We start from the raw sequence: 13,437 nt of genomic DNA on the forward strand, positions 1-13,437 counted from the left end.
TTTAAAGCCAAAATCCGGATGAAAATCCGCAACAATAATTGACATGTAGCAGATTTTTCCGGATCAAAATCCGCACGAAATTTGCTGCGGAAAAATCCGCAGCGTGGGCACAGCATTTCCAAAATGCCATAGAAATGGCTGGGAAGTGCCTGAGCTGCAGATTTTCGGGAAATCCGCGGCTTTTCCGCGAGAAATCCGCGGCAAAATCCGCGCATTTTCCGCAGAGTGGGCACATAGCCTAAGGTTTGCAGCTGAGCTCGTATTCACTGCAATAGGAGTTGAGCTCAATCAATCCGATAACTACCACTACACTGTGTATGGAGAATGGAGAGGTAGTATTCTTCATACTTTACAGGATCTCTGTAACAGCTTGTTGTAGGGGTGACCAGGTGTTAAATACCCCACTGATCCTACATTGATAACTAATGTTAAAGAAAGGTCATCATCTTAATCTTTTAAAACTGTCGTATCACCGCTACAATAATGATGTCTTTTTTTAAGACGCATGGGATCTCAGAAGTGTATGGAGATTACGTGATACACATAATGCTGAAAGACCAGTACTCATCAGTATCAGATCGGTGGAGGTCCATCAACTGACACCCCACACTGATCAGCTGCTCTCCATGCTGGTGGAGGTTCCCTTCTTGTAGTAATGTGCCCCAACCTGGTCCCCTTCTTCTAGTAATGTGCTGAATCTGGGTCCTCATCTTGTAGTAATGCCCAATCCTTGTCCTCTTGTAGTAATTTTCCCCATCCTGGTCTTCTTGTTGTAGTAATGTGCCGATACTTGGTCCCCTTTGTGTAATATACCCATTCTTGTGCTCTTTTTGTAGTTATGTGCCCCATTCTAGTCCTCATCTTGTAGTAATGCCCAATCCTAGTCCCCTTGTAGTAATATGCCCATCCTGGTCCCCTTCTTATAGTCTTATAGTAATGTTCCCCATCTTAGTCCCCTTTTTGTAGTAATGTGCCCCATCCTGGTCCCCTTCTTGTAGTAATGCCCCATTCTGTTTCCTTTCTTGTCATAATGTGCCCATCTTTGTCTCTTTCCTAGTACTAATCTTGTAGTAAAGTGCCCCATCCCGGTCCTCATCTTGTATTAATGACCCATTCTGGTCCCCTTCTTGTAGTAATGCCACATCCTTGTCCCCTTCTTGTAATAATGTGCCCATTCTGGTCCTCATCTTGTAGTAATGCTCAATTCTGGTCTTTTTGTTGTAGTACTGTGCCCATCCTTGTCCCTTTCTTGTATTAATGCTTCATTATAACCCTCATCTTGTGGAAATGTGCGCATCCTAGTCCCTTTCTTGTAATAATGCCCAATCATGGTCCCTTTCTTGTAGTAATGCCCAATCCTGCTCACTTTCTTGTAGTACTGCCCCATCCAGGTCCTTTTCTCATAGTAATGTGCCCCATCCTGGTTCTCATCTTGTAGTAATGCCCAATCCTTGTCCCTTTGTATTAATGTGCCCCATCCTTGTCCTCATCTTGTAGTAAAGTGCCGCATCCTCTTCCTTATGGTAGAAATGTACTCATCCTAGTCCTCATCTTGTAGTAATGCACAATCCTTGTCCCCTTGTAATAATGTGCCCATTCTGGTTCCCTTCTTGTAGTAATGACACATCCTGGTCCCCTTTTTTAGTAATGCCCCATCCTGGTCCCTTTCTTGTAGTAACGTGCCCCATCCTGGTCCCCTTCTTGTAGTAATGTGGCCATCCTTTTCTGCTTCTTGTAGTAATATGCCCCATCCTGGTTCCCTTCTTGTAGTAATGTGCCCCATCCTTTTCCTCATCTTGTAGTAATGCCCAATCCTTGTCCCTTTGTAGTAATGTTTCCCATCCTGGTCCCCTTCTTGTACTAGTGCCTCCCATTCTGGTCTTCATCTTGTAGTAAAGTGTCTATCCTGGTCTTCATCTTGTAGTAATGCCCCATCCTGGTCCCCTTCTTCAAGTAATGTGCCCATTCTTGCCCCCTTCTTCTACTAATGCCCCCTCTTGGCCCTCATCTTGTAGAAATATGCCCATCCTTGTTCCCTTCTTGTACTATTGTCCCATCCTGGTCCCCTTCTTGTATTGATGCCCCATTATGACCCCCATCTTGTAAAAATGAGCGCATCCTAGTCCCTTTCTTGTAGTAATGCCCAATTGTGGTCCTTTTCTTCTAGTAATGCCCCATCCTAGTCCATTTCTTGTAGTAATGTGCCTCATCCTGGTCCACTTCTTGTAGTAATGTGCCCCATCCTGGTCCTCAACTTGTAGTAATTCCCAATTCTTGTCCCCTTGTAGTAATGTGCCCCATCCTAGTCCTCTACCTGTAGAAATGTGACCCTTCCTTGTCCCTTTCTTGAAATAATGTGCCCCATACTTGTCCTCATCTTGTAGTAATGCCCAATCTTTGTCCCCTTGTAGTAATGTTCCCCATCCTGGTCCCCTTCTTGTAGTAATGTCTCCCATCTTGGTCACCTTATTGTAGTAATGTGCCCATCCTTGTCCCCTTCTTGTAGTAATGCAACATTATGACCCTTATCTTGTACATATGTGCCCATCTTTGTCACTTTCTTGGTACCAATCTTGTAGTAAAGTGCCCCATCCCGGTTCTCATCTTGTAGTAATGACCCATTCTGGTCCCCTTCTTGTAGTAATGCCTCATCCTGATACCTTATTGTAGTAATGCGCCCATCCTTGTCCCCTTCTTGTAATAATCTGCCCATCCAGGTCCTCATCTTGTAGTAATGCTCAATTCTGGTCTCCTTTTTGTAGTATTGTGCCCATCCTTGTCGCCTTCTTGTATTAATGCCCCATTATGACCCTCATATTGTAGAAATGTGTGCATCCTAGTCCCTTTCTTGTAGTAATGCCCAATTGTGGTCCCTTTCTTGTAGTAATGCCCAATCCTGGTACCTATCTTATAGTACTGCCCCATCCGGGTCCTTTTCTTATAGTAATGTGCCCCATCCTGGTCCTCATCTTGTAGTAATGCCCAATCCTTGACCCTTTGTAGTAATGTGCCCCATCCTTTTCCTCATATTGTAGTAAAGTGCCCCATCCTGGTCCTTTTTGTAGGAATGTGCTCATCCTGGTGCCCTTCTTGTAGGATGTGCCTCATCCTAGTCCTCATCTTGTAGTAATGCCCAGTCCTTGTTCCCTTGTAATAATGTGCCCATTCTGGTTCCCTTCTTGTAGTAATGATGCATCCTGGTCCCCTTTTTTAGTAATGCCCCATCCTGGGCCCTTTCTTGTAGTAATGTGCCCCACCTTGGTCCCCTTCTTGTAGTAATGTGGCCATCCTTGTCCACCTCTTGTAGTAAGGTGCCCCATCCTGGTTCCCTTCTTGTAGTAATGTGCCCCATCCTTTTCCTTATCTTGTAGTAATTCCCAATCCTTGTCCCCTTGTAGTAATGTTTCCCATCCTGGTCCCCTTCATGTACTAATGCCTCCCATCCTGGTCTTCATCTTGTAGTAAAGTGTCCTATCCTGGTACTCATCTTATAGTAATGCCCCATCCTTGTCCACTTCTTGTAGTAATGCCCCATTCTGTTCCCCTTCTTGTAGTAATGCCCCATCCCAATCCCCTTCTTGTTGTAATGCATCATCCTGGTCCCTTATTTGTAGAAATGCTCTATCCTGATCCCATTCTTGTATTAAGGCCCCATCCTGGTCCCTTCTTTGTGTTAATGCTCCATCCTAGTCCTCTTCTTGTAGTAATGTTGCCATCCTCGTCTTCATCTTGTAATAATGTCCCTTATTGTGCCATTCTTCACATACACACATGAAAAAAAAGATTCTTCTCACCTGTCCTCCATTCCCTCGGCATCATCTTTTCTGCACATATGACTTGCAGGCACCATAGACAACTTCATGATCACGGCCTGATCCAGGTAGCGCTTTACTTCAGTTGAATGTGCGTCCTTAGATGCACAATCAATTGAAATGTATTGCTGGAGCCACACAGAGACAAGCTCTCTGCACAGCTATACAAATGCCAATAGCCAGGCAATCAGACGCCAACCACTGACGTTGAGTATGATGTCAGCATATGACATCAGCTGCTGACCTCTGATTGGCTGGCTGTTGGCTGGCTGTTGGCAGTGGTATAGCTGTGTAGAGAGTTTGTCTCTGTGCGGCACTGGCAATACATTCAACTGAAATAAAGCACTAATGTATGACGTCCCCTGTACTGGGCCGCGATCATCAAGGGTACTTCAGTGCCTGCAGGCCGCAGGGACAGCATGCGGCTCGTGTGTTTGAGACCCCTTATATAGAGAATGTACCCCAAGGATGTCATCAATATAAAAGTAGTGGAGCATCAGATTATAACTAGTCTACAACAAATTCATGACACATAAATAACCTATAGATGGTGAATTCTTAAATAGTAATTATCCGTGTAATTTTTGTTTTATAAATGAATTGTGCACATGAAAATAAGCAACTCTGTAATATATCTTATCAGAGAAACTAGCTTTTAGTCTCCTCTAGAAATGATTTTTCACTCTTAATTCATGGGGAAAAACCTGCAATATTCAATGAAGACAGGTTTTCCCATTAATGAGATAAGAAATAACAGTTGGTGTTTTAAAATTCTATGTAGGGGGAGGAGCTAAAGGCAGAAAGAGAACGTAAAGTTCTCTTGAAACGATAGTTACATTTCTCTCTAAAACTTATGAGCACTAAAGTGGGCTTTACACGCTACGATATCATTAATGTTTTATCGTCGGGGTCACATTGTTAGTGACGCACATCCGGCGTCATTATCAATATCGCAGCGTGTAACACTTACCAGCGACCTTAAGAGACCTCAAAAATGGTGAAAATCGTTCACCATGGAGAAGTCGTCCCAAAACCAAAAATCGGTAATGGTTGATTATCGATGTTGTTCGTCGTTCCTGCGGCAGCACACATCGCTATGTGTGACACCGCAGGAGCGAGGAACGTCTCCTTACCTGCCGCCGGCCACAATGCAGAAGGAAGGAGGTGGGCGGGATGTTATGTCCCGCTCATCTCCGCTCCTCCTCTTTGATTGGCCGACCGCTTAGTGACGTCGCGGTGACGTCGCTGTGATGCCGAACGTCCCTTCCCCTTGAGGGAGGGAGTGTTCGGCAGTCACAGCGACGCCGCCGACCAGGTAAGTGCGTGTGACGCTGCCATAGCGATAATGTTCACTGCGGCAGCGATCACACAATATCACATGCACGACAGGGGCGGGTGCTTTTGCGTACGATATTGCTAGCGATATCGTAGAGTGTAAAGCCCGCTTAAGTCATCTTTAGCTCAGGAAAATCTGTTCTCACTGAAGTTAGATTTTACCAATGAATTGAAAATTCTGAGATTGAAAAATCAGTCCAGGAGGAGAAAGAAGCAGATTTCTCTACTAAGATACATTACAAAGTTTCTTATTTTCATGTGTACTATTGATTTAAGAATAAATAAATAAATAACAATTACTATTTAAGTCTTAGGCTATGTGCGCACGTTGCGTAAATTCATGCAGTTACGCTGTGCTTTGTAGCGCAGCGTAACTGCATGCGTCCTGCGTCCCCTGCACAATCTATGGAGATTGTGCAGGGGCCGTGCGCACGTGGCGTTTTAGAGCGCAGCGCTTCGGCTACTGCCGAAGCGCTGCGCAAAAAGAAGTGACATGTCACTTCTTCCGTGCGCTTTGCCGGCAGCTCCTGCTCTGTCTATGGCAGGAGCTGCAGGCAGAGCGCACGTTCTCGCCGGCACCATGCGCTTCAGAACGGAGCTTTTCAGCTGCGTTCTGAAGCGCACCTTTTACGGTGCTGGGCTAGTACGCAACGTGCGCACATACCCTTAAAGTGTTTGCAATTTGATGAGTTTATTTTAAAAGTGAATTTCATAGAACGGGCTTTTCACTTGAAAGATGAAGGAATAAGTCATAAGATTGCACTGTGCTTCGTATCCTTTTTTTAGTGGTAAAGACTAAATTTTGTGTAAATAGGGGCAGATTCATCAGGCAGGAATCTTTTGTAAAACTGTTTGAAATTTCGTCATAGTTTTGGTGCTTTGGGGGGGAATCTTACAACAGACCCTTGTTTCTCACATCATTATTTCATATGTAGGACTTTCACATACATTATTCTGACTCATATCCCAGATAAACTAAAATTACATGTTTAACCCTTTTACCACCTGGTGATTTTCCATTTTTCATCCCCTTCTTCCAAGTGCCATAATTTTTTAATTCTTTTGTCAATATAGTCGTTTCAGAGCTTATTTTTTGTGGGACGAGTTGTACTTTTGAATGACACCATAAATTCTGCCCCATATTGCACTGGAAAATTAATTCCAAGTGCAGTGAAATTGCAAAAAAAGTGGAATTGCACGATTGTTTTTTGTTTTTTTATTTATCATGTTCACTATAAGGTAAAACTGACCTAGCATTATGAGTCCACAGGTCAGTATGAGTTCGTCGATACCAAACATATATAGCTGTCAGGGCCGAGAGGACTGGTAGGCCCAGGAGGTGGATCCACTGGACCGAGCACCCCACCGGAGGGCAGGGTACACGGCAGCCGGAGCACTGGCGTAGCAGGGATGGGTAGAACAAAGTCACCGGGGTCACAGAGTTCCTTGAGACAGTGCAGGACACTGGTACAGGTGCAGGGTAGTAAAGATAGGCAGTAGTACAGGACACGGCACAAGGGGACCTGAGCACCTAGCTCACAAGACAAAGCTTCAAGACACGCTGATCAGGCGCCGCCCACATGGAAAAGCCAGTCTTATATACCCAGCACAACCTCATGTCATTTCCTGCTGCAGGTGTGCTGGGCCTATAAGACCAGGAGAGTGGGCGCGGCCCGGTCCTATACAGAACCATGTGGCTAAGACTCAGAGTCAGACTCCTGAGACCAGGAACAGGACTCAGGGGAGCATGAGCGGGAGCGGTAGGCGTGACCGGCGGACACGTGAACTGGATCAGTGAGCACGTAGCGGTGGTGCGATGCAGGTGCAACTGGATCAATGGGTACGGAGCGGTGGTGCGATGCAGGTACGACTGAATCAGTGGGTACGGAGCAGTGGTGCGATGCAGGAACCGGCTCAGTGGGTAAGGAGGGCTGCCAGGACACCGGGAGCGTGACAGTACCCCCCCTCGAAGCCCCCCTCCCCGCGGCCGGGACATGTAGGCGCGCCGAAGACGGGCAGCAACGTACTTCCGGGACAACCAGGACCGGGCCTCAGGACCGCAATCCACCCAATCGACCAGGAAGGACTGCTTACCCCGGACCGTTTTCATGACCACTATGTCCCGTATCGGAGAACCCAAGTCAGCGGCAACGGAGGCAACGGAAAGGGGAAGACAGTCAGAAGCAGGACTGGAGTCTTGGACGACCGGATCGGGCGTCTCGGACCGGGTACAGGACAGTGTCTCATCCTCAGTAGCCGGTGGCATCAAAGTCTCAATTGTCAGGGACAGTGGAACGACGCTGGAGTGCGTCGTCTCTTCTGGTTCCGGTGGCACCACAGGCACAAGTGACAGGAGTTGTGGTACGGCACTGGACTGCGTTGTCACCTCTTCCTCTTCCTGCAGCATAACAGGTTCAGGTGACAGGGGCCGAGGAACGGGCTGTAGGCAGTGGTCATGACACAAGGGCCCCCAGCGAGTAATAGCGCCAGAGCGCCAACTAATGGCAGGGTCATGGAGTTGAAGTCAGGGCAGACCCAGCAGGAGCTCAGGAGCCATTCTTGGGATGACATAGAAGGCAATGGTCTCAGTATGCAAAGTGCCAACCTGAAGTCTCACGGGTTCAGTGGTATACCGGACAGGTTTGTATAGTGGTTTACCATCCACGGAGGCGAACCAGAGGGGCTTGGCAAGCGGGATCACAGGTACCTGGTATTGGTTCACTGCAGACTGGTGTATGAAATTACCCGCTGCCCCAGAATCAATGTGGGCCTCTGCTGTGAACCTGATCTTCTCCGTCGTCACCTGGACAGTCTGCGTAACTGGAACGCAGGGGATTCCGGTGCCAAGGGTGGCGGTTCCCACCATCCCTTGGACCCGGGGTCTACCTGGTTTCTCCGGGCAAGAACGGAGCATATGTGAACCATCTCCGCAATAGAAACACAGGCCCCGGGCGAGTCGTTCTGCACGGCGTTGCTTGGCTTGGTTCAGTTGGTCAACTTGCATGGGTTCTGGAAACACATCACAGGAAGGCAGGGGCAAGGGAGCGGTAGGCCTCTGCGGGGACAAGGCGTGACGGGGTGGTCGCTTCTCCCGGAATACCTCTTTGGTTCGCTCCTGGAAACGGAGGTCAATCCGGGTGGCTAAGGATATCAAAGCGTCCAAAGTTCGTGGAACGTCACGGCCGGCTAGTTCGTCTTTGACGCGGCCAGAGAGACCTTCCCAAAAGGCCGCCGTCAAGGCCTCATTGTTCCAGCCCAGCTCAGAGGCGAGCGTGCGGAACTGGATGGCGTATTGGCCGACGGTCAGGGTCCCTTGGCGTAGCCGGAGGAGCGAAGAGGTCACTGCGGTAGTACGTCCGGGTTCATCGAAGGTACTTCGGAAAGCTTGCAGGAATTCCCGGATGTCGGTGGTCATTGGATCCTCATTCTCCCACAGGGGGTTAATCCAGGCTAGAGCTTCGCCTTCCAAGTGTGACATCAGGAACGCCACTTTAGCCTGGTCTGAGACAAACAAATGGGGAAGCAACTTGAAATGCAGGGAGCACTGGTTCAAGAAGCCTCTCCAGGCCTTGGGATCCCCCGCATAGCGAGGCGGAGCAGCGAGGCGGAGTTGCGAAGCTGAGGGGACAACAGGTTCGGACTTAGACGCTGTCTGCTGCGTCGACGGAGACGAGGCGGCGGTCTGTAACGTGTACAACCGGTGGTCCACAGACGTCAGGAACTTCAGTATGCGGTGTAAGGTGTCACGCTGTTGCACCAGTTCCTGGCGTAGTTCAGCCAGCTCAGTCGTTTGTGCTCCGGCGTAATCCATGGCCTGATCAAACTGTCAGGGCCGAGAGGACTGGTAGGCCCAGGAGGTGGATCCACTGGACCAAGCACCCCACCGGAGGGCAGGGTACACGGCAGCCGGAGCACTGGCGTAGCAGGGATGGGTAGAACAAAGTCACCGGGGTCACAGAGTTCCTTGAGACAGTGCAGGACACTGGTACAGGTGCAGGGTAGTAAAGATAGGCAGTAGTACAGGACACGGCACAAGGGGACCTGAGCACCTAGCTCACAAGACAAAGCTTCAAGACACGTTGATCAGGCGCCGCCCACATGGGAAAGCCAGTCTTATATACCCAGCACAACCTCATGTCATTTCCTGCTGCAGGTGTGCTGGGCCTATAAGACCAGGAGAGTGGGCGCTGCCCGGTCCTATACAGAACCATGTGGCTAAGACTCAGAGTCAGACTCCTGAGACCAGGAACAGGACTCAGGGGAGCATGAGCGGGAGCGGTAGGCGTGACCGGCGGACACGTGAACTGGATCAGTGAGCACGTAGCGGTGGTGCGATGCAGGTGCAACTGGATCAATGGGTACGGAGCGGTGGTGCGATGCAGGTACGACTGAATCAGTGGGTACGGAGCGGTGGTGCGATGCAGGAACCGGCTCAGTGGGTAAGGAGGGCTGCCAGGACACCGGGAGCGTGACAATAGCTTTACTGTCATCCAAGTGGTGACAAAAAAAACAGTAATTTGTCAAAAAAAGTAATGCTCTTTTGTCGGCGTTGACTAAGCGTTCTCATTTTTCGAGATCTGGGGCTCAGTGATGGCTTATTCTTTGCATCTTGAGCTGACGTTTTTAATTATACCATTTTTGGTTAGATGCAATGTTTTAATCACCTGTTATTTAACATTTTAATGCAATGTTACAGAGACCAAAAAAACATAATTCTGGTGTTTTGATTTATTTTCCAGCTACACCCTTTACCGATCAGATTAATTGATTTTATATTTTGAAAGATTGGGCATTTCTGAACATGGTGATGCAAAATATGTGTTTTTTATTGTTTTATTTACAATGTGCAAAAGTAGGATGATTTAAATTTTTAGATTTTTTATTTTTTCATATTTTTAAAAACTTTTTTTTACATTTTTATTGATTTTAGGGGACTTTATGCCTGCATTGTCTGATCGCTTCTCCTAGTATGCGCTCACATGAACGTATGACTCGTAGAGCGGGTCGGCTGCATGTATTTCTATGCAGCTGAAACGCCCCTGTCAGGAGAGTGTGCGGTCGTGCCAGATGATGCCAATGCGAGACTCCCCGAATCACTCTCAAGTGTGACTCTCGCCTAAATCAGAGCTATGCTTCAGTATTGCTGTGATCAGCAGAAATGCTGTGTTCCGATGGATGACGGCGCTCTGCCGGCATTCACAGGAAGTGAGTAATGACAGTGACAGGGATCATCAGCTGACCCCGCGCTACCATGACAACACATTGGCGCCCCATGATCGTGTCACGGGGCTGCGAATGGGGGCAGGGAGCGGGGCAATCCTCGCTGGAGCATGTTAGATTGCACTGTCAGAGTTTCACAGCACAATCTAACTAATTAACAGATCTGATGAGCAGACATGTGGGGGGGAATAAAAGAGAGGAAGGCGACCTAGGACGTATAGGTACGTCCTAGGTCGTAAAGGGGTTAACTATGCTTAAAGGGATTGTGTATATAGTACATTGAATATACAAACCTGTCTTAAACAATAGGTAATTTTCTTATAACAGATTCCCTTGTAAGTGAAAGAATCAAAAAAATGTTGAGCCACGTTATATTGATCCCATTTACCATTGTGTATCAGATCAATAAGTCCGCATATGATATATGCTACGCTACCTCTCTGCCTTTTGAAGACGTGTATATTTAGCCTATACATGACTAAAAGCTTGCTATTTCCACTGTCATCATTTGGTAGTAATTTAAGCCTTGTACAGGACATATCTCTGAAGAGCCTGCTATCTCCAGCAGTCACTATGCAATAATTCTGTAATAAAGTACTTCATTTATTGAGCAGTTCTGAGCAGTCAGTGTAATAATGTTTGCAGCATAAAGCAGATATGCTGACAGCCTTCCAATAGTGACAGCCTATGGCGCTGGAATGACAGAACCGTCCCATTGCGCTCTTGCAATCTGAGATGATTCTGTTCCTGAGATTCTAGTTGCTTATTCTGCTCCATTCAGCCCTGGAAGAAGCGGGTCTCTCATCATGGCTCTAATTTATTCTGTGCCCTGTAGAGAGATTACAGGTGACTTTGGTTTGAGTCTGTAGGAGCTGTCGAGCGATGTCTAAGTGATATATGAAATGTACTTTGATGTATCATCTCCAGAGAAATCCTAAGTGTCCTCATTTTTTTAGTGTACATTCAGTCTCGGCACATTTTCATCTATCAGCTGAGGAGAGCTTTATAGTGTCACCTCTGAGACAGATCTGAAGTATGTGATATGTCCTAGATATGCCCTCTGCTGCCAGATTATGGAACAGCACAGGAGACATTTATCGTTCTGCTTTGTGCTATATCTCAATCTCTGTCTTTTATACATATACAGTGCTGGCCAAAAGTATTGGCACCCCTGCAATTCTGTCAGATAATACTCAGTTTCTTCTTGAAAATGATTGCAATCACAAATTCTTTGGTATTATTATCTTCATTTATTTTGCTTGCAATGAAAAAACACAAAACAGAAGGAAACAAAAAATCAAATCATTGATCATTTCACACAAAACTCCAGAAATGGCCCAGACAAAAGTATTGGCACCCTTAGGCTAATACTTGGTTGCACAAACTTTAGCCAAAATAACTGAGAACAACCGCTTCCAGTAACCATCAATGAGTTTCTTACAATGCTCTGCTGGAATTTTAGACCATTCTTCTTTTGGCAAACTGCTCCAGGTCCCTGAGATTTGAAGGGTGCCTTCTCCAAACTGCCATTTTGAGATCCCTCCACAGGTGTTCTATGGGATTCAGGTCTGGACTCATTGCTGCCCACTTTAGTAGTCTCCTGTGCTTTCTCTCACACCATTTTCTAGTGCTTTTTGAAGTGTGTTTTGGGTCATTGTCCTGCTGGAAGACCCATGACCTCTGAGGGAGACCCAGCTTCCTCACACTGGGCCCTACATTATGCTGCAAAATTTGTTGGTAGTCTTCAGACTTCATAATGCCATGCACATGGTCAAGCAGTCCAGTGCCAGAGGCAGTAAAGCAACCCCAAAACATCAGGGAACCTCCGCCATGTTTGACTGTAGGGACAGTGTTCTTTTCTTTGAATGCCTCTTTTTTTTCCTATAAACTCTACGTTGGATGGCTTTTCCCAAAAAGCTCTACTTTTGTCTCATCTGACCAGAGAACATTCTTCCAAAACGTTTTAGGCTTCTCAGGTAAGTTTTGGCAAACTCCAGCCTGGCTTTTTAATGTCTCAGGGTAAGAAGTGGGTTCTCCTGGGTATCCTACCATACAGTCCCTTTTCATTCAGACGCCGACGGATAGTACGGGTTGACACTGTTGTACCCTCGGACTGCAGGGCAGCTTGAACTTGTTTGGATGTTAGGCGAGGTTCTTTATCCACCATCCGCACAATCTTGCGTTGAAATCTCTCGTCAATTTTTCTTTTCCTTCCACATCTAGGGAGGTTAGCCACAGCGCCATGGGCTTTAAACTTCTTGATGACACTGCGCACTATAGACACAGGAACTTTCAGGTCTTTGGAGATGGACTTGTAGCCTTGAGATTGCTCATGCTTCCTCACAATTTGGATTCTCAAGTCCTCAGTCAGTTCTTTGGTCTTCTTTCTTTTCTCCATGCTCAATGTGGTACACACAAGTTATTGCCAACACCTGTTAGGTGCCACAGGTAAGTTACAGGTGCTGTTAATTACACAAATTAGAGAAGCATCACATGATTTTTCAAACAGTGCCAAAACTTTTGTCCACCCCCTTTTTTATGTTTGGTGTGGAATTATATCAAATTTTTTTTTACATTGAAGACAAATTAAATGAAGATAATACCAAAGAATTTGTGATTGCAATCATTTTCAAGAAGAAACTGAGTATTATCTAACAGAATTGCAGGGGTGCCAATATTTTTGGCCAGCACTGTATGAACTTGTGATCAGATCATGGCTTCTTTTGTGTTTACTACACTGATCATAGAAATAAGAGCAGGACGGAAAAATAAGAGAATGATGTGAGGCCGTATGTAAGTTGTTTGTATGATATAATAATAATAACAATTATAATAATTTTATACAGCACCAACATATTTCAAAGCACTGTACAATTAATTGGGGAAATGTACAGAAAATAAAAATAGTAACAGTTACAGGAGTGAGGGTTCTGCTCACAGCGTACAGTCAATAAGGAAATGTGCGTGTGGGGGGGGCGACACAATAGGTACAAAGTGCTCGTCAGGTATGGTCCTCCATCATAGTAAGAAATAGGTGTTTTCATATAAAGCTACCTGAGCTGGTTATCAG

At 46.5% G+C, this 13,437-nt stretch overlaps 1 protein-coding gene across 1 annotated transcript in view; it reads left to right on the forward strand.

Moving 5' to 3' along the window:
- The window catches only part of CABP1 (calcium binding protein 1), a 56,883-nt gene that overhangs the window by 10,511 nt on the left and 32,935 nt on the right, over positions 1-13,437 (forward strand). The window lies entirely within an intron of this gene.

This window comes from Anomaloglossus baeobatrachus, chromosome 1 (assembly GCF_048569485.1).
Source record: "Anomaloglossus baeobatrachus isolate aAnoBae1 chromosome 1, aAnoBae1.hap1, whole genome shotgun sequence".
Taxonomy (NCBI): Eukaryota; Metazoa; Chordata; class Amphibia; order Anura; family Aromobatidae; genus Anomaloglossus; species Anomaloglossus baeobatrachus.